The sequence below is a fragment of the Solenopsis invicta genome, chromosome 9 (assembly GCF_016802725.1).
Source record: "Solenopsis invicta isolate M01_SB chromosome 9, UNIL_Sinv_3.0, whole genome shotgun sequence".
Lineage (NCBI taxonomy): Eukaryota > Metazoa > Arthropoda > Insecta > Hymenoptera > Formicidae > Solenopsis > Solenopsis invicta.
In genome coordinates this window covers 16917802-16939295 of record NC_052672.1, presented here as the reverse complement: position 1 = coordinate 16939295, position 21494 = coordinate 16917802, and the positions used below count along the sequence as shown (strand labels likewise).

The window sequence follows — 21494 nt, the reverse complement described above, 5'->3', positions numbered from 1 at the left end:
AGGTTTAATCTCGTAGGTGTTACGAAACCTGGAGGCGGTTCTCGAGAAGTGTTTTGTAAGTGGATTCGCCCTAAACGCGCGTTTAATCGGCCACGTACTATTTTCGAAAACGAAATCTGTAACGTTCCTTCGAAGAAGGAAAATTTCATTTTAGACTTGGCGAAATCGCGTTTTCGTCGGCGTCCGAGTTTCGCCACTAATGCGATGCCAAGAGGAATGGAGATTAGCGATTCTTTTCTTTTCAATATGTGTGAGTGTGTTTGAACATATCGATATTACTTGTGATTTAACCATACAACTATATGGTTATGGTTAACTGTATAACAGTATAACAATACACCTCGATTATTTGAAAATCCATATTCGCAATCCGGTAAAAGTTACCCTCGCCCTCGTCGGAAAATTTCAGCTGGTAGATATTTAAATGCAAATTGAATATCGACGAGGTCAGCGCCTTTCAAGTATCTGATTCTCTATGCTAACCATATCCCCTATGATATTCAAGAGAAAATCCGATAGGAAAGTCGACGTGTCGTCGTTCCAAGTTTAATCTGGAGTTTATTGCGGAGAACTTGCAGCAAACTAAATAATGTGGGCCGGGCTATGGCATATTTTATTTTATTTTTTTTTTTAACACAGTTATCCGGACACGAAGCATTTTTTTTTATTATTCATTGTTTGATAATGACAAACGACAACAGCGTCGCATGCGTACAAATCACAAAGGGCGGAGGGCATCTCTCGATCCGCCCAGCGCGTTGAGTTATTAACTCACGTTGTTTCGTTTGATTTTATTCCGCTGCAAAATATTTTTTACAAATATTGATGCGATCCAAACTAAAACTGAATACGTTCGCCGCAGAGAGGCGCGTTCCGTGGAATTAAAAATAAATCGTATTTTGGTGCAAATGTTGAAATTCCGGAGTTACACATCAACATCATCGGCGATCGCCGCGCGCCGTAATCTGCCGATGTACGTGTCGCCCTGTAATTTTTGCGCGCACCATCATCTTGCTGGTTAGCTACCGGTTCGGTTAAACCTGCCCTGCCGACCATATCCCGATCGCTAATACCCGGTCAAGTGCAGTGTGCGAAAGTATTCGCTTTAACCGTACAAAAAGCGAGCAGGCTTCGACGCCTGGCAAATGTGTTCAGATGAAAATTCTATAATTGGATCGTCTGCTCGTTAGTCTCGAATCGACCTCCGTTAACATCTGAAACGAGCGCGCGTACAACGTGTTTCGCGAGAGTAAGAGTAAGAGGGAGGATAAAAGTGTAAAAGTGTGAACGGTATTTGGCAGTGGAAACGACGGTAGGGAGCATGGCTGGACGGAAAGTTGAAGGGGCAAAGAGAAAGAGAGAGAGGAGGGGGGGGGAGAAAAAAGAGACAGAGTCGCGGTCGAGGAGATGGTGGAGAAAACCGCTTATTCAAATTGTACGATCAGCGGGGCCAACCAGCGAAGCAAGTACTGCTTCTAGAGAGCGAATATTAGAAATTCAATGGCCACCCGGTATTTGCATGAGCGATCGATACGCCAATCACGGGAATTTATTAAAAAAGTATAGAGAGATTTCGTCCAATTAAGAAGCGCGATAGACGCGAATCGAGCCTGGGCCCCGAGGCGATTACAAGTTAATTATCTCGTTTAACTGCGCGGTTAAATGGAAGAGCGAATGAAATTTTAGCAAGCCGTCGATTATCATAAATGGACTTGCGATTATCAGGATAGGCAGGTGCGCCGTTAATTCAGCTTTAGACGAGTAACGCTTGTTAAAGACACTCGGTCGGTGCGCTCTACATTTTAATAGTTTTTAATAAAATAATGTTACGCATACGTTCGAACGTCTCAATTTTTCGAATTCTTGCTGTATTACACGCTTGGAAACGGAATAAAGCAATTAGTAAATTTTTATGCGCAATTGAGCTCGTAAAGCTACACTCCGCATCGGTTTTCGCTTTGCGAAATTGCACTAAAAGGTTTCTTTAATTATTGCTGATAGCGAAATGCGAGTAATGAAATGACGATTATGCATTTAGGTATTGCTAATAATTTAGAGAATATATTCCGGTTGTAATTATATTTTTATCATTTTTTATGGGCGTAAGAGAGGAAATTATTTTTACGAGTCTTTTTTCTTGCATACATCCACTTATATTAGTACTAGTATGTGAAATTTATGTAAAATTGTTATTCGCTAAGGAATGATTTTTAAAGATAGTAGTTATTTTGTGAAATTATTTACTATAATATATCTTAGATATCAAGTATATTTATGTTTTTTTGAGCGGTAGTAAGTATGATAGATATATATGTAAGAAAAAATAAAAATAAGATACAATCCACTTAATTTAAGAAGGTTAAGATAAGCTTGATATAAATGAAGCAGAATAGCGAAAATTAAAACTAAAAAAAAAGTAATACTATATTATCAATATATCCTTGCACTTACATAATATACGTTATTTTAGATTAGTTATAATATAATTAATTATAAAAAAATTAATTTTGACACTAAATCGATCCAATTTTTGACGTACCGGTATCTTAATTGTAGTCGAATTAATAGTCAAACTGTTATTTTGCGATATGATTATTTTTAATAAAAAAATTTTTTGTAGTTGAAAGAACTTTATGAAATTTGATGATGAATATTTTCTCGTTGATAAAGAGGGATAAATTGTTTAATATTTATAAAAAAATAAATTTATTAATAATTAATTAATTAATTAAATGAATGTATACGGGTGCTTTTTAGTAAATGAATACAAACGCGTTTACTCGGTAGATATTGTGTGAACAAAGTTGTACTCGTAATTCAAGTTGTTTAAAGCCGAGTTTATAGTTGAAAATCGTTAAATTCTCTTTTCTCTATTTTCTGCTGTTGAGTGAAAAAGCTGAAGTTTATTCATTAGTTTCCGACCTTAGGTACATAATAAATTTACGTAGGTAAAACCGATGATAATTTCGTACGTTACCGCATGCTCTAAATTTCATATTCATCAGTTCACAACATCATACAACTTGGTTCACGAATATCATGCTGACGCGGCACGAGCAACGAGCAACGAGCAACGAGCAACGAGCAACGAGCAACGTAATACAGCCGGCCGGATACTTAACTTTCAGCAAAGTAGAAGCACGGACCTTGCCTTTTCGATATTTGCGCGACAGTCGAGTGTCTCGTCGAGAGTGGCGTAGTATGGCACTAGTGCCGTATAATGGATTTTCGGCAGACAGTCGCACAAAGGAAGCGGAAACGAGCCGCGAGAGCGTGTCAAGCGTGTGCCGCAAGCTGCGAGAGCAGCGGCAGGGGGGAGGGGGAAGGGGGGATGTGGGTGGACGAGTTATTTCTCGTTTCGTTATTTCGCGATAAATCGTATCGATTTCTCGTCGATTATGATTCGCTTGTAAATCACGCTCGTTGCCGCAGCAGCAGCGAGCCAGCGAGGTCAGCCAGCCCAACGAGCGCGTAGCCCATAAATCGCGAAACGAAATGAAAAGAGCGCGCGGCTACCACGCTGGACGTGGCGAGGGATGAGAGAGCGTGGGGTTCTGCCCACCACACTGCCGCGCCAGTCGGGGTGAGGCAGCGAATTAAAAAATAAAAAGGAAAGTTTGATGCGCCAATTCCCCCTAACGAATTGCGGTGCACTGTGTGCCCGAATGCGCTCGCTCCGCGCGGCGAGTATTTGCGATGCGACGCAGTCCGAAGCTGTGCGCACGGCACCCGGCACCCGGCACCGCTCTCGTCGAGCTTTTCGGCGACGACGGCATTTAAGCACCGTGCGACGGGAGTAAAACGAATCGTTTGTCGCTTTAAATATTCACACCCGCTTTTTCGCGTACGCGAGCCTCTTTTCCTACCTCCTCTCGTCTCTCGTCGGCAGGTAGCCAAATTTCGTTTTAGCCGTTCGAGTCTGCGAAAGTAAGATTTTTATTAGACAATTTACGTGAACTACGTTGAGATTCTAATTGTTTTTCAAAATTACAAAAAATTATTAACATTTTCTTTCATAATTGCAGAATTAAAAAAAAAGGAGACTTTAAAGTTTCCCCTTATTTAATTAAGAAGATTAAAAGATTTTTGTTTGGCTCATTTTTTAAATGTGTGCAGCGTTTTTAGCAACATTTTTGGAGTTCTATTTTTATTTTTACATATAACATTTTTTTCGTATTTTTTAATATTAACTTGTCTTAAAATAAAAATGTGGGCGTAATTACGTTCGTTAAAATAACTATGAAATTGTTTCCTAATAAAAATTGTTTCCTAATTCAAATATCTTTAATTATCGTTAATACTGCAATATACTGTGTCAAAGGATTCGTTACGGATTAAATCGTTAAAGCGTTTGTAGTACGACACAGTCAGTTTTATAATTTAACAATAGTTTACAATAATTGAGAACGACGAATAACGAAATTTATTATTTATCAATATATTACATATTGAATTATAGAAATTGTTACTGTGATTTTATCATTGTAATTTAGAACGATCTCTTTTAATAATACTACAATACGCGTTGCAGTATTAACAACAATATAAATAATAGCTCTTTAAAGTTTGATATTGCATTCCAACATTTTTATTTTTTTAGTTTTTTTTTCAGATTTATGACAGACATTTTCTCTGATAATTTTGAGAGCACAAGTTTATTATATTGATTTTATTTTGAAACTGTCATCTTTAAATCTTTAATTTCTCATTTCTCATTTTTAAGTTTTTCATTTGTTTCTATTAAATGTTAAAAACGGTAATGTAAAATTTTTCTTTGACAAAAATTTAGTCGAATTTTTAATGAAAAGATTGAAAGTAATATTCTAAAATAGGAGTGAATTAATATCCATGCAAGCGGCTTTGAGAAATATTTTTCATTAACTGGAATTGCGCGAATCTCCCTCCGTAGGAAGTGCAGCCAGAAAATTCCGAAGCCGATCGATCGCCGAGTCGTGACGGAATAAGAGACGGAAAAAAAGGACCGATCAGCATACATACATATATATATATATATATATATATATATATATATATATCGTTAAATCCAATGCAGACGCGATGTGCGTAACGAAGACAATGGCTTATCTTGATACTTTTAATCTGAAACTTGTCTTTTTTACCGCGAGGGTTCTAGTTTGTCCTTTCTCCTCCCCTCCCCCTCTCTATGCATCCTTTGGTTACTCATACAAATTATTTTTTTTGTTTATAAAAAAAACTGTCCTTTACTATAAACTTTTATGATAGATGATATTTATCCTATGATGATATTTTCGACAATAAGTTGCGCATCAATACATTCGCTATAGGATTTCGAGATAGAAAGGCAGAACTGCAGTAAACACTGAAACGGTCGAGTAATCAAAAGACTCGTAAATGCTTTTTTACGTAAATACTCGATACATCGTCTTTTTCCATTGTAGTGCAGTGCTGTATTGCTTATCGTTTATTTTCTCATTTCTAACCAAACATCTGTTCCAAATAAAAATAAATATTGCTGTAACAAGGTACTCGATATAGTACTCGCATAGTTCTCAATCAACTAAAAATTATTATTTTGATAAATAATATTTACATCTTTTTGCAATAATAAACAAATAATTTGATAAATGTGAGATTAAGAAACGAGAGTAGTAATTTTGGTCGACGTTATAAGATTACACACCGAGTATTCTGAATAAACTATTTTCTGCAGCGCGCTATTTACGCTACTGACATTCGATTGATGTTTCCTTCTCTTTGCGATAACTGTAAATTGAGTTGCCAAGGGAATATCGATGCTTTTCGAACTTGCACAGCGTTTTCTAAGCTGTTTTATATTTGTGGAACGGGGCGCGGGCATGAGGTTGACGGGAGCACGGTTGAAAAGGGTTGAAGATGGTGGCTAAGGGTAGTGACAGGTGACTGATGAAAGCTCTCCGACCCAACTACATTCGGGAGTACGCATCAGGATCGTCCTCCTCTATCAAACGCGTTTCTTTCGCGTGTTTGTGCAACTTCAACCAGACTGGAGCTTCTCCCTTTTCGATTCGCAACCATCTTCGCTGCCCTTTCGATTTCTTTTCTTTTTTTTTTTTTTCGTTACTTCTCTAGTTCATTGATACCTTTAAGAGCAAGTTCTTCTCGCTACGCATCTTACAAGAGCTTTTGTGTACTAAAATTTCATTTCATTTCGTTCAACGTCTAACGATCGACATTCATACCCAGGATCCGGATTTATTTCTGGTTTTGTTACTTTAAATATTAATTGCAATTTGTTTTGTTTCAGAAAATTTATGTTTGATCGGTATCAACGTGTATATGTACGTGTATATATGCGAGAGATATATCGCAAGGATCGAGACAATAGACATTTGATGTTTACACGACGCTTTCGTACAGTAAATCGATTATTGCTTAACATTGTTTCACGCAACAGTAGGTTCGATCGTCTCGTTACACTGTCGAAGCAAGTTGATATCCAGGGAGAAGAAATAAAAATTCAAATTATATTTTCTGCATTGTGTCAGTCAACTGTAAACATTAATTAACTTTCAAGACTACGGACTGTACACATTATATAAAGTTTTGGTACATAATTTGCATCCTTCACTAGATAATATCTACCAAATGCTGAGTGAAATAATATAAACTGAAAATAATTTTATTTTTCTAAATATTCAGTATGTAGTAACCAAACTCTTTTCTCAGTGCTGAATGTTGTTTTAAAAGAAAGCTTTGAATTTTTTTAGTACGTGTAACTCATAAGTCTTTCATCTCTGAGCAATGATGATAAAATTCTCGCGATAAAGTAATTTTTCTGTGCGGCGTTAGCAATAACAATTTCCGCGATGGGCGATAATGAAAAGCGCGTCCGTAAAGATCGAGATGATAGGCGCGCATAATTACACGATACGATCGCGCGCGAAATAAGTTTCGGTCCTGCGAAGATGAGCTCGTCATTAGCCGTCACGGAGGTTGCGAGCATTTTGCATCGCGCTGCAAACGTCAAGCCGATTATGTTCCGCGTCACAGCCACAAGCGAGGCCGTAATTGGGGACCGCGTTATCCGATCAATCGTGAACGCCAGCGGCGGCGCATTTTTAGCGCAAATCAGCGGTATGTGGAATCGAACCTCCTGACGAGCAGCGTGGCGTGGGGGTGGCCGACGACCCGTTTTACGCAGGGGGTGACGTTTGACGTGCACGCGATAGCTGCACGGCCTATCGGTTATTGCTTAATGCTGTTTCACGTGCAGCGAGCCCGATATATATGGTTTCATTATGCTTTTACTGGCGGATAAGGGCCTTTCACGCATCGTCCCGATACGCATAGCCGATGGAATGGTTTCAATTTTTTTTTTTTTTTTTTTGCTCAATGTCCCATCATGCGCGAATTTATTTTCCGCATAAGTCAAAAGTGACAAAAATTATTGGAATGTTAATATTTTATACTGGTATTTGTTATCAAGGAAATTATTGTTAACGTACATTGTTAATTATTATAAATGACGCAATAATACATAAATAATACAAATAGTGACAAATACTGTTGTGCCAACAGTTTAATCGATATCGTTAATTTTTTAAATTAGATTTAAAAGGTAATTGGTGAAACAGAAGCACGTGAAATACGAATTCGAGTAAATTAATAATGATTTGACGAGTATACTTAATTATTTTCTTATAAAATCACAGATTAAAAATAATCCACGATAATGAATATCAATTTAATATTTGTTTCATGATCTCATTAGTACATTAGTGCATTTATTTAACATCCTTTTTTTATATACTCCAATTATCTCCATTTTATCTACGTTGATATCTCATTAGGATATCGTTAAGGATGTATCGGACATACAATCTTTGCAAATTAAATAAAATTTGGATATGTGTTTAATATTAACACTTTAAATTAATTATATACGTATGAAAATTGTGTGAATAACATTATATTTTTATTTAATAATATATTTTTATAGTTTACTTGCTATTAAAAATTAAATTTTTTTTACAACATTAAAAAACATCTTGATTTTTTATGTAAGTACTCTAAATACTTTAAGTATTCCAAATGATTTATACAAAGTTTTATTATGATTGTTTAATTATTTTGTAAATAAATAAGTAAATAAATTTTGTTTATTTTACAGAACCAATTTCTACATTGCAATAAAACTTTACATAATCATCTTAAATATTTAAAGTACTTAAATGGAAAATTCTGATTTTAGCATTATTTATTATTTTATTATTTCTTTCTTAATTATATTTTCTTTAGAGTATATGTCTACTTCTTATTGAAATAATTTTTTTTTTGGATAAAAAATCACCGCCAAATTTTTTCTGCCATGTTTAAATGCAATATAAAATAATTTATATCTATTTTCATAATTTTTTTAACGTTTTGAGAAATGTCTCACATCCTTAAGGAATTTTCGGGAATTACCCATGTGACGTGCACATGTTACACGCGCAACATGTATCTCAATAAAGCAATAAATCGTTTACCCTTTTTCTGTTGTTTGATCTTTTTCAAAATTTTTAGGATGTTCTTAGTCCGACCAACCAAACAGACCTATTACGCATTGATCCCTACGTTTTCTCTTTCTTTGTAAGAAATCGAACCTATATTTTTTGCATTTAGAACGTTTCCTATATTATTTATAGTTTTTCTAAAACTTACCTCTAACGTCGAGGAGAAGATCTCTCTTGGGTCCAAAATCTTTCTTATTGTTAATTTTAAATCGTTTTTAAAACGTCCCGCTTAACGCGTGAAGTTAGGCACGTCTCGTGACGTAGCGCGTGACGTCACTCGCTGGTCACTTCACTTCGCTCCGCGCGACGTCGTTGAGCGGCAGGAGTCGCGCTCGCTCCGCGTTTTTCCACTCAGCCCGGGCGAATGTCGCGAAACGAGTGTCGCTGCACGCGAATTCGTAATGCGAAATCAAGTGTCGAGTGATCGAGTGTCGGTGCTGATCAATGCGTTGATCGATCTGCGCGATCCGGGCAAGCGCCGACGATTCGTAGCTGACGGCCGGCTCCGAAAAGACTTGCGTGATTCCTGTGTGATTCACACATTGTGAACACGTCTGAGATATTTCGCAGCGTCTATTCGTCGCAAATTCGTCATCTAGCGAGTCGCGGACCGTCAAAAGGTGGAATCAATCGGGGACAAGCTCTTTCGTGGCTCGCGGCTCGCGGCGTCTCCCGACCCATGCCTTTGTCCCGTCCAGGCGTTACTTCGTCCGCCATGTTTACACGCCGCGCGCCAATTTTTCGGAATTATCGCGCACGTCGCGCACGACCCGAGTTGCGACGAGTAACTTAACTACGTACGTTCGCTCCGTACGTAACTCCCCCTCGCTCCGGCTCGTCGCCCTGCGTCGTCCTGCGTCGTCCTGCGTCGTCCTGCGTCGTCCGTCCGAGGAGCTCGTTTGTCAACACACGCATTGTTTTGCATCGCGCGATCGCGCGATCGAGCGCCGTGATTGAGCGTCGAACGTCGAACGAATTGTACATGGTCGTTTTAATCTATCAATCCAGCTCTTTTTCCACACGTCGCGTCGCCGCGTCGCTCGCGATCCATCGGGACTACGTGTTGACACGCGTATCGCATTATCCCGCGCGTTTCGCGTTACTCGCGTGAGTGTTCAGTGTTGTGATCAAGCAGCGTAAGCTCACCATGGCACGAGTGCATCGAGAAGTGTCCAGGAATCGTCGTTACGGATCGAGCCAGAGAGAAGGATGCTTTTGCTAACTTTTTCTACGCCTACGCTATTCGGTGAGTCGTATTTGCTGTTACTTTACTATCTTTCTGTTCTATTTATTCTCCTTTTAATCCTTAACGATCACGTTGAGGTTAGAATTACTCCAATCACTTTGAATGATTGTCACGTTCAAATTATTGATTGTTTTAAGTACAAAAATTACTGAACATTCCTCGAGTGTAAAATATGAATAAACTTTGTGTTATGTTAAATTTTAATTCAAACGTCTCGCTGAAGAAAAATGTTTTCATAATTTTTATTTTTATTATAATATTTTTTTTTAGAAATACTCAGAAAGTCAACATCTCTTGGAATTTTTCATACATGTGAAATATTCTGAGATTTCGCATTCCACAAGTTCTCAAAAATACTTTTAACTTTTTTAGATTTTATCTAAAAATCTTTTTATATTTCATCAGAAATTATAGAACAAAAAGTCTTAGAAATCTTGAAATATTTTGTAATTAATTTATATGAAAAATTCTGAGAAAAGATGTAGACTTTCCGAGTATTTCTGAAAAGTGTTTTAATTCGAATAAAAAAATGTGAGAAAGTTATAAAATAATATAGAAATTCTGTAGAATTCTGAAAAATTATTTGTCAAATTCTAAGAAAAAATTTTACCACGGATGGCAAAAAAAATTACTGATTCAAAAGAAATAACGTAGACAAAAGAGTTGAAAGAGACTTTTCGTTAAGGTCACATTAGGAGTGTGCAGGCACCCGAGTTTTGGGTCGGGATTTTTTTTTCAGGATCGGGTCGGGACCCAAAAGTTTGTAAAGTTCGGGTACCCGAAACTTACAGGTACCCGAAATCGAGACAAAATTCCAAAATTTTGTAAATTTTGAGTACTTGAACATAAAATCGGCTCAAGAAGCGATAGTTCTAAATACCTTATACACTGATGTGAGAAAAAAATTTTAATAATTATTTGTTTGAATATTGCCGCAATAAAATTTTTTCCAAACGTAAACATATATTTATTTAGTACAAGGAGTGATCACTAATTTAATTATCATTTTTATTGAGTAAATACTTATGTACTGTAAGTAAATATTTCATTGGCAGTATTCAAATTTAGTAATTTAATATAAACAAAATGCTTTACGTAAATTTAGTAATTTTTTCTCACATCAGTGTATAAAGTATCTAGATTTCTGACCACTACTTGATCCGACTTTAGGTCCGAGTACTCGAAATTTACAAAATTTTGGGATTCCGTTTCGATTTTGAGTCCAGACCCGATTTTGGGACCCGATTTTGGGACCCGATTTTGACACCTTTAGGTCACATAGACCTTCAATAACCATTAAGGGTTAATATCATTATTTTTTCTTATACAAGAAAATTACTATTTTTTCATGAAAATAATCTACTCGCAAAGCAGGATGTGTTACAAAAAGGCGTTAAAGAAAATTTTTTCTACGATCAGAAAAAGTAAAGTAGATAAAAAAAAATGAATGTATAAACGTGACCATTTATTTGATTTTTAAGATATTTACAACATTTTTGTTGCGAGAAACAATCTGAATATTATATATACCTATATTTTTTCTATATGAAAAATAGCAGCTCTAAAATTATTCGGTCTTTATTTTTATACTTTGAACGATTCGTGTGTTTTTATCACGCGTGTTTTCACATTGCCATCACGCTTTCTCTCTTAAGTGTAACAGAGGAAGCGAGAAAAGAGGAAAGAAGAAAGGAAAATCATAAGCTCACGATCGGATCGTATAAAGTTTCTCTAGATTGATAGTTTTATCATTCGACGCTTCCGTGCTTTTATTCCAAGTAAGTGGCATACACGTATACACGTTGCATAAGCAATAACTTTTGCGGCTAAATTGGTTGAAGTTTATCGTCGTTGAGTGGCGCATTCGTAGTCAAAATTGATATCTGTTTCGCCGTTGCGTTGTCATGGTAAAATAGAGCTCTCGTATCGAATAGAGAATCAAAAAGCTAAGAGTGTCTCCAGTGATTTCTTGGAGGAGTTAAAGAAAGAAATCGCGATCCGTTACATTAAAATGTCGGATACATTTGGAGATTTTAATTATTATGACGAATCACGTAAATCCCTGAGGCTAATGTTAAAATATTAGTTAGGGAAAAGATAATAATATTGAAATGTATAGTAATGCTTATTCACGTATATTATCGACATTCGCATCAATTCATTTAGAGTACGCATCTGCATATGTGTAGGTGGATGTTTAAATAAAATATGTCAAAGTGCACACAGATCCGTATGCTGCGTGAGTGCACGAGTTTTTCGGAGCAATGAAAATTATACGTCAATCTATTTGCTCGTGGCAGATTTACGATTCACTGATATTTAATTTGCATACGTAGGTATTGTATTTTTCACAATTTCCTCTATCGAATACGTTATAAATCGGAGAGGATCAACCCTTCGAATTTGAATGTTTATCTTATCATCTCAGGCGTCGGTGTCGTTCGTAAGCCATAGGTTTATGTTAATTAATCAGCACATCAACATATTTCTATAGAAAAATTTTTGTAATTCAGTAGAAAAATGTTTCAGTGAAAAAATAGCAATAAACCGTACTTTATCGTTTATAGTAATCTTTTTGTATAATAATTTTTGAAAACGTGTTTGCATTTTGTTGTTTTTAAATGATTGCTTGCAACAATACGCGACAAAATAAATTTTCATTTAACAAAATAAACGAAAGCGAACCAACTTATTTTATACTATATGAAATTGTGATATGTGCATACATTGCTGCACATGGAAAATTAAGAGACTCTTAATTTTTAGAAATTTAAAAAGAAACGTTAATTTTAGATTATTATATACATATACACACGTTGTCGCGTTGCTACGAAATAAAAAATTGAAGTTATATTTGCATCCGCAATTTACACGTGTCGACGTAATTAAATTAATACGGATGTTAAATTGTGTGTATGGAACTAGATGTATCATGGAATTAATCAGATTCTCGCAAAAGAGGAAAATTTAGGTGACACGTACTATTCAAAGATCTCGACGTATATTTCCTCTTGCAAAGTTTCCTCCGCGTAATAATTTTTCGTATCACCGCGCATACTTTATTTCCTCTCAGGAACTTTTGCAGTTTTTGATGAATCGCGACTTACTGTAAAATTGGGTCAGGGGAAATGTGCAAAATAATCTTGTTATTTATTTTAACTAGAAAATTATCGTAATGTACTTGGTACGAAAAAAACTTTTGTTTTTTTTCTCGTTACTTTTATATATCCACGTACAATTACAAATAGATTAGCAATGAGTGAAACATGGTCTTGGGTATGACGTTTCTTTTTTCTTGTTTCGCTCTGTATCTCAACTTTCCGCACTGCTGACTTACGCATCGATCGAATTTCGATTATTTTGCTTCCACCTACGTGATTTTTCGTTATCTTAGGCACAGAGATTACGTGTTATCATGAGAACAATGCGGTAGAACTGAAAACTGTCGTTACGGTAATCTGATTTTCTAACTATTGATAAAACACAAAACTTTCTCAGAGATTGCATGCTGCATTCTCTCTTTCTCTTTCTCCCTCTTTTCGGGGGGAGAAAAACCTTAAATGATGAAACATTTGAACACAAGTTTACCACGCAAAATTTACGGGATATTATTAAAAAAATTAAAAACAGTTATTAATTTTATAATATGGAGAGGCATTAATGTTAGTCAGATAAAACAAACAAAATAATACTCTGTTATGGATTTGAATAATTTATTTAACTTTACTCTTGATTTTTCTGAATTAGCTACATGGTCGGACTTTTTCGTCTTTTTTTTCTCTCTCTTTTTTTTGTGGCGAGGAATAGTTGCAGTGCAATTTTCGTGCTGACAGCAGTTTTAACGGCTTTGTATTGTTTCACCATCGTGTGTGTCGCCATTGTCGTTTCTGCATCGTTTCACGAATTACTTTGCACCACATAGATAATTCCCGACTCGTACGTCGAATTAGGTCACGCGTTTGTTCCGGGGAACTGGAGTAACGTGTCCCCATCCACACAGAATTTCCATGCCGTAAAGTCGCGAGAGAACGACCGGAGGAGGAAAAGCAAGCGCATTATCCTCGGCAGAAGGCGTACGCGAAAGAATGGCGCGCCGGCATTACGACTTATTAAATTCAGCCGCCTCCGTCCTTTCACCCTCGGTCACTCGGTGCGCGAGCCTTTCTACTCCGTACATTTTGCTGTCCTTTGGCAACCTCCCACTCCACGTCGCTCTTGCGTAAACTTACCGTAATTTTATGGCGATTATCCGCGTATATATGATATATATATATATATATATTCCGCCGTCCGTGACCGCGCGACGTGACGTTAATTACAACCCGGACTTAAATTTCAAACAGGTGCGATTATTAGAATAAGCCGCGCCGCAAACCTCGTACCGCGTGCGTTATTGCGGCATGCAATTATACATACATATATAAGCCTGTGGCTCCTCTTGGGAAATGTTCTAGGATGATCCTAGGCGAGCAGATGGCACGGCGATTCATTAGATGTGTAGATTAGTTTCTGCGATTCTGCTGGAATCGAAGAATCGTAGAGAGCGAGAGGCAGAGAGATATCCAAGTTTTGATAGTCGTTATAAACTTTAACTTGGCCTGTTTTGTTGCTATGTGACGTTGTTTTTTGCTCAGAATAACGAAATTAACTCATTTAACTTGGGAATACGATAATACGACGAATTGTGTGTAACTTTGCGTTCGATTACATGTAGTCTTTTTCATTAAAAACTTTAGCGATAACGAGATAGATAGGAGTTTCTTAAAGAAACATTTCTGTTTTTTTTAGTCCTTAACGTTAGTTTAGACTTACCTGACATCCGACTTTTAATAACATTCGACATAAACTTTTCTTCGATATGCAGCCGAGTTGGTGGCGACGCTGCATAAGCGTACGCAATAATAGACCGACGAAATATATTATTTCCTTAAACGTTAACATAATTTTCGCATCTAAGCAGCAGTTGCGCGTTCGCATGCTTTAATTGGGGAAACAGTCCTTCGCGTGCTAACGAAGCTACGGAGCCGTAAGTAACGGTAACAAGTAGCGGTTAAGTAGTAACAACAATATGAAAGTCTCCTCGAGGCAGCTTTGGCAGCTAAATGTTTGCAGTGCAGTCGGCCTGTCAGACTGCAGCTACGGGTTCTACTTTACGTGTCTACGACAGCTTGCTCGCAACATCCTCCATTTCCGTTGCTCGCGCTTTTCTCTCTCTCTCTCTCTCTCTCTCTCTCTCTCTCTCTCTCTTCGAATCGTACACGTCGACCGTCTCTCTCCCTCTCGTGTTTCAGCTTTCCTCGTTCATTTCCTCTCGCGCACGGCAGCGAGGTTCCTCTTTGCACGGTAGAGGGTCTCGCCGCCCATGCAAGGCTAAGTACATACGCGACCGTACTGCCTCTAAGCCAGTCCCGCGTTAACTCAGTCGAGTCAATATTTAAGTCAAACTAGTTCTCTTCTCTTAAATTAACGATTCACATCGGGTTGCATCTCAATGGTCCGCTACGAGCCCGCTTCACAAGCTCGTTCGGCTATCGGCTTGCAAGTAGTAGCTTTCTATTTTCCGTCGAGTACCTTTCTCTCTCTCCAGCCGGGATCCTAGTCTCTTATTTAGGAGACAGGTTGCGCGCCATCCCTGGGCTCTTTTGTCGATTGTCGAGCTCTTGCTTGCTGTTCTCGATTCAATGCATCGTCCCTTCAGATACAATCTGCATTAATTAATATCAATTACGTAATACTATGGGGAAAACTGCGATATGTTTGACAAATTCGTAATTCTGCCTTTTGAGCGCTTTGCCGCCCGAACTGTGGCGAAATGTTTTTGCTAACCGTCATCAAAGTGCCATCGTCCGTGCGAGCGAGTAAATAGTAATAATAGTGGCAATAATAGTTCCGGACCGACGGAACTCGGACGGTTCGTCGTGTAGTACGCAACGCAAAGCAACGCGATGTAACGCAACGTAACACCGCGCGGCTCCGCAGCCGGCGGCGGTCGGAGCGTACTCACAACATTACCACTGAATTATGCACGCGCCCAACCCTCGCCGCGGCTTCTCAAACGTCTCTGAAGATCCTCCCTTCTCACAGCAGCTTCCGAGGAACGTCCGCGAGGTGCGACGGGGACTGAGCAGGACGGTAGATTGGGATGGGTTCTTTCGTGGAATATTCAGCCACGCGGCGGAATGCAAACGGAGGAGCCGAAACGTAAACCTTACGACGTTCTCGAGAAGGGGGAAGCATTTGCTTACGTGCACTTAACGCGCTTCCAGAAACGACCGAGCCGAATTGAACTGAGCCGCCCGCGCGCGCGAGTACATATGTACCGTGGTTGTCGCAAGAATTCACTGAATATAAAGTCAGCGCCGCGTTTAACCAGTTCTTCGGGGCACCTACGGAGTATTTTATGGCAGATAACCTCTTTTCCTTCTCTTGCCACTTTGAATAAATATATTATTGTATATTGTTATGTTGAGATTTTTACCATTTTGGTGTCTTACGCGCGATAGCTTGTTTCTAAAAAACATTGCGTTGAAATCAACATTTCTAAAGTAAAATAGTAAAGAAACGACATTTTTCAAGTGAGACTTGAAAGAAATCATAACGCAAGTTATAAAAAAGAAAGCAGGTATAGCGATTCATTGCTAATGACGAAATTAAGCTGTCGGGTCAACGATCGTAATGACCTTAAATACAGGAGAGAGTGGAAGAGCTTCACGGTTCACTAAGTTCGGATTCAAAGAGCCGGTCAAGAAAATGGGATTTTCGCGAGCGTACGACCGGTTTCTTGATCTTTTCGAACAAGCATTGCCTCGAGCCAACGATACGGCCGATAAGCGCCGGACCAAACGAAAGGAACAAACACAGGCATTTGCCGTGGAAGGGACAACCTGTGGAATTTCTCGATCCCCTTTACCCACAAGGGAGGAACTCGAAAACTCGTTTGCAGCGAGGCCGCCCGCGCGGAAGTCGTACGTACGTAAAAGCGAACGGTCAAAGGAGATCGGAATCGAGGCGTGTGGAGGGATATCGAGTTTTCTTCGAGGGCGAGCTCGTCGTGGCTCGTAGTCGTATAAACAAGGGGTTCCTTTTCTTCCCTGTCTTCATTCACGACTGCCGCCGCTACCGCCGCCACCGCCGCGGTCGTTACCGCTACCCGAATGTAGTGTGTTTCATGGTATTCTACTTGCAACGAGGGAGGGAAATGAAACAGCAGGAAATACCAACTAATTCACTCGAGGAATAAAATTAATTTTATCGATATAAATAATATTGAATGTAATAAATATTTAATAAAAAAATACGCATACACAGAAATGTATATTATAAAAATTGCATATTATAAAATTTATTTTACAATATGCTTTGATAAATTTCAAACGTTATATTCAATATAATCTGTTTTAATGAAGTTATATGTATATTTATTTATTCTCTATTAAGATTCGTGCATCGTGCTATATGTTGCACGCAAAAGTATCTTCTCATCACGTTTATATAACGGGAGAGATTCTCTATCTCTCATAGATAGAAAGTAAGCCCAAAAGACATACATTTGTAAAGAAATTTTCTCATTTCGGTACTGGTCGTCTCGGGGAGCTTCTCTTTCATCCTCGCGGAAAACGAATTCGCCGCATAGAAACCGTAGGAGCGTGGCAAACGGCGGAAGGCGAAGGGGAGGCGCGATGCTATAGCAAAGACGATTTCCCCGTTTCGTTTGTTTCTCTCGCCATGAAACGAGAGGCGGATTCCTCGAGTCTCTCGACGATCCTTTCGGGAAACGGCCGTAGAAACAGAAAGACGCGAAATAAGAGTAAGACGGCCAAAGACCGCGAGAAGGCGGAGTGAGGAATGTAGAAAAGGACCGTGAGATAAGAAAGGACCCGTAGTACGCAGATTAGGGAGCACAAAATGTATCTTAGGAGGCCACTTTTCCCTATGGGCCGAACAAAGGGGTGTTCCTTGCTCGCGGTAGAGCATAACGAGATATAAATCGCCGTCTTCAATGGCCGATTACATCGAAGAGTTAAGTGCCGAGTGTAGTAGTAGAAGCTAACGGCCACTTGAAAACTTGCTTTCTTCTTTTCGTTTCTATATCTCTTGAGGAGACTTTTTCGTATGTCCGAAAGCATCATCCACTAACGATATTACCTCTAGTTATAATACCTAAGCCGGTCCGATAAGACGCCTTATGATTATAGTCATGAGACGCGGTTTGTCAGACGCGAAAAGACCGTCAAACTAATTATTATTTTGCCAATTATCATATACTATGTAAAATAGATGCAGTAGTATTACACATTAAAAAAAAAGATGTAAAAGTAATAGCTTTATTGGTTACACAAAATATATTGTTGTTTACAGTGCTATTGCAAACAAATTTTTATCCAACTATGAAATTGGTATGCAACAGTTAATTATTATAAAAATTAAAATTGTATAAATGTAATTTACTCATTTATGATTCTCTCTTTTTTCTCTTCTTATGAAAGAGATAAATTTTTTATTCTTATTAATAGAAAATTCATAAAATTGGGTTTTATACTTACAAATAAAAGATTTTTTAATACAGTTCAGGTTTTAATTTTGCAGAATTTCGTACAACTTTTTATACAAAGTTCTCTTACTATTTAAAAATGATCAAGTTTTATCTTATTATGATAATACGAATGTAGTATTACAAAAGGGGCTAGATAAGAATACTTTTTAATTTCTATGGCTAAATGGATTCTTGTGAATTTTTAACTGAAAGTGACGGGGAGAACGAAAATGCAGCTAAAAGTAGAGACATCTTTGCCGATAGTTATCCTGTAGCACTTTCTACTTCAATTACTATAATACTGTGCGTCGAAATACATGCATACAAGTTTTGGAAACTATTAGAAAATGAAGATATAATAACTGTGCTTTTTTCAATCAATTTTAAAAAATATAATTTTATTTTATTATGTACATGTGTATTATATAAGTATATTATGCGTAAACTAATGCAGAATGTATTATTAGTTTATTGCTATGTGATATCTTTGTATGTGCGAGATATCTTTGTATGTGCGAGATATAATAATTAAAATCACAATATTTATTTTGGCAAAAGCAAATTACATTAGTATAAAAACTTGTCTTAATTTTTTACGAGATATGCAAAATAATTTGGATATTACGTATCTTAAAATACTTTTTATTTCAAAGAGACTGTGCAGAAAAAAACCATTTAGATTTTTGACTCTTTATTTATTATATTATTTTATTTCCTCCACGCGTATTGTAAAGCAAAAAAATATATCGTTTGGTATTAACTTAACATATTCAAAAGTACTTTAGTTTTTCTTTTTATTAAACCCCGAACTTTTAAAAAGCTTTTGTGTCTCTCTCTCTCTCTGAGGACCTCGACTTTATTTTGCTTACGCAACAAACGGAACAAATAAAAGGAATAATAGTATTTTTAAATTTCGGCGATGTCGATTCAAGTTTTCTTGGAAAAGATTTTTTGCGAGTGTTTCACATTTGGACGTGAATTTGGACCATTGCGTCGTCCTTTCCCTTTTTTTTCTTTATTACAAAAGAGGCTCGAGTGTCGTGAAAGGGAAAGATCGAAGAGTTATTTCATTCAAGTGTCTTCTTCTTTATTACATTTTTGTCCAATGGTATGTACATATGGTCGTCGTTTCTCCAGAGACTTACCATCCATTTTTTACAGAGTTAATAATCTGGAAGAATCAATTGAGCGTTGTTTAGCAAACCGTTCGTGCTGAAAAATGCAAATTTTCTTAATCGAAAGCGTTACTCCGAATACGATATACATTTTGAATTTTCAGTCTTATATAAAATTGATATTTCCTCAGATCGGAAATCATGCAAAAGTAAAAGTTGTAAAATCAAGACGGATGACGCAATGCGCAAATGGTAAAAAGTGTGTGAATATTCGTTCGAAATTCGCATGTGCCGATATACTATATACAGTTGAAACTCAGTATCCTCGATTCAGCTTTCTTTTCTTTCGTTTTCTCGGCGAAGAACGAGAGGCGAGCCAGAAGCTCGTAGCAAGGTCTCGCGCCGGATCGGGACGATTTGTTAAATCGGCCAAAAGCTGGGTGGAGGGATCATTTTATCGCGATCGAACGGACCATCCTTCACCGAAGGTGACCTGCACGGTCGAAGGTTCCCTTCTCTGTCGGGAAGTGATGGGTGGTCTCGGAGCTCGTTTCGCGTGAAATCGCGCTCGAGCGATTCATTGGCACGAGTATCGTCCGACAGATCGATTACTCTGGTGGCTCGAAACGTGTATATCGAGGGCGGGATGGTACACGAATACGAGGTCTGTAGCTATTACTTCGTCAATTCTCTCTGTTTCTTTCTCTCTCTCTTCCTCTCTCTTCTCTTCTTGTATTTTGCTTTGTCCATCTTGCCTGTTTCTTCTCTCCTCATTTCCTTTATTTTTTTGCTTTACGAAAAGAAATATAACGAGGCTTTAAGGAAAAGCTCGGCAGTAAAATTCACGTTCTGCTTTGCCTCGTATATTCCGAGATAGTATTACCGTTACGGAGCGGGCAAGTTCGCGTCTATACTTTCTACCGCGGCATTTTGAAATTTATTCGATGGCGCGGTAGTACCTTCGCGACGAAAGAAACGCAAGGTGCTTCTTAAGACAAACGTTAAGGTGGGAAATTTGCGTTAACTCCCCCATGCCTCCCCCCTCGCCGTGGAACGTTACGGCTGCCTGCTCGTAAGTGGGAAGGTGCTCACGCCACGCCGTTAATAAACGCCTCGGAAAACCGCATTGTAATTTGTACGTCTTTGGACGCTTTATAACAACGCTGCGAACATTTGTGTCACATATTTTACTTTAATTCAGTAGACGTTTGCTAAAGCATGTATTTGCTTGCGCCCTTATTTTCTTCACTGTTTATTGCACTTTGTTAGGCACATCACTGCAGAAGTTTTTAGATGTGCCTGATGAAAATGCTGAATAATCGTTGATCTCAATTAAAAATGAAAATTCAATATTTGTCTGCAGCTGACTGTTTAACACAAATCGGAGATTGACTTAAAAATTTTCCTTGTTTCGTGAATAGCGAACAGTGAGGTGAGGATGTGAATTTCTCTGCGTGAAACGTGACGGGTAGTTTCGAAGCTCGTTTCGCATGAAATCGCGTTTGCACGATTCGTTGCCCTTCAGCAGATCGATTGCCTGGACTTCATGTACCGTAAGCTTGGTAACGATTTAGTATGCAGGAAGTATTTCCATTGAGTCTTTAGGTTGTTTATTATAATGACGCAAAGATATAAGTATCGCGACAGTATTTGTGACATTCAAAGAACATTGTGCACCGAGAGAATGCGCCAACGCGCATTTAAATCTGTTTTATAAACATAAATTTGTAATTTTCAAAAATTGAAATAATGAATGAGTACATCAAAGATTTTTTGGAAATTAAACTTTTGTAAACGTATGATAAAATTACTTCCTTGCTTTAAATAAAATTTTGTTGACCAGATTTACAATTTAAAAATTAGTCAATTATTTTTTTTTGAGATGCATAAAAATTTGAGATAACTTACATTACTTATACATATATCGTTATATAAATGATTTGTTTATCGTAATTTAAAATTACATTTACATTGTATTACGAATGGAGTAATGTAATCCGTTTATTTTTCCGCTGTTTAAGAATTGCCTTGTGGTACAACAAGAAACTTGCGCAAAATAGAATAGAGAATGAACAGGGATGAGA

The 21494-nt window shown here is 37.7% G+C and overlaps 1 protein-coding gene and 1 long non-coding RNA gene across 2 annotated transcripts in view; one reads left to right on the top strand and one right to left on the bottom strand.

The window, feature by feature from the left end:
- LOC120358628 overlaps positions 1–21494 on the bottom strand; it is a 98417-nt gene that overhangs the window by 32851 nt on the left and 44072 nt on the right. The window lies entirely within an intron of this gene.
- The window catches only part of LOC105206848 (phytanoyl-CoA dioxygenase), a 131992-nt gene continuing 119864 nt past the window's right edge, over positions 9367–21494 (top strand). The window contains exon 1 of the mRNA XM_039453365.1: positions 9367–9762. The gene's annotated coding sequence lies outside the window, so the exon portion shown is untranslated. The remainder of the gene's footprint in view (positions 9763–21494) is intronic.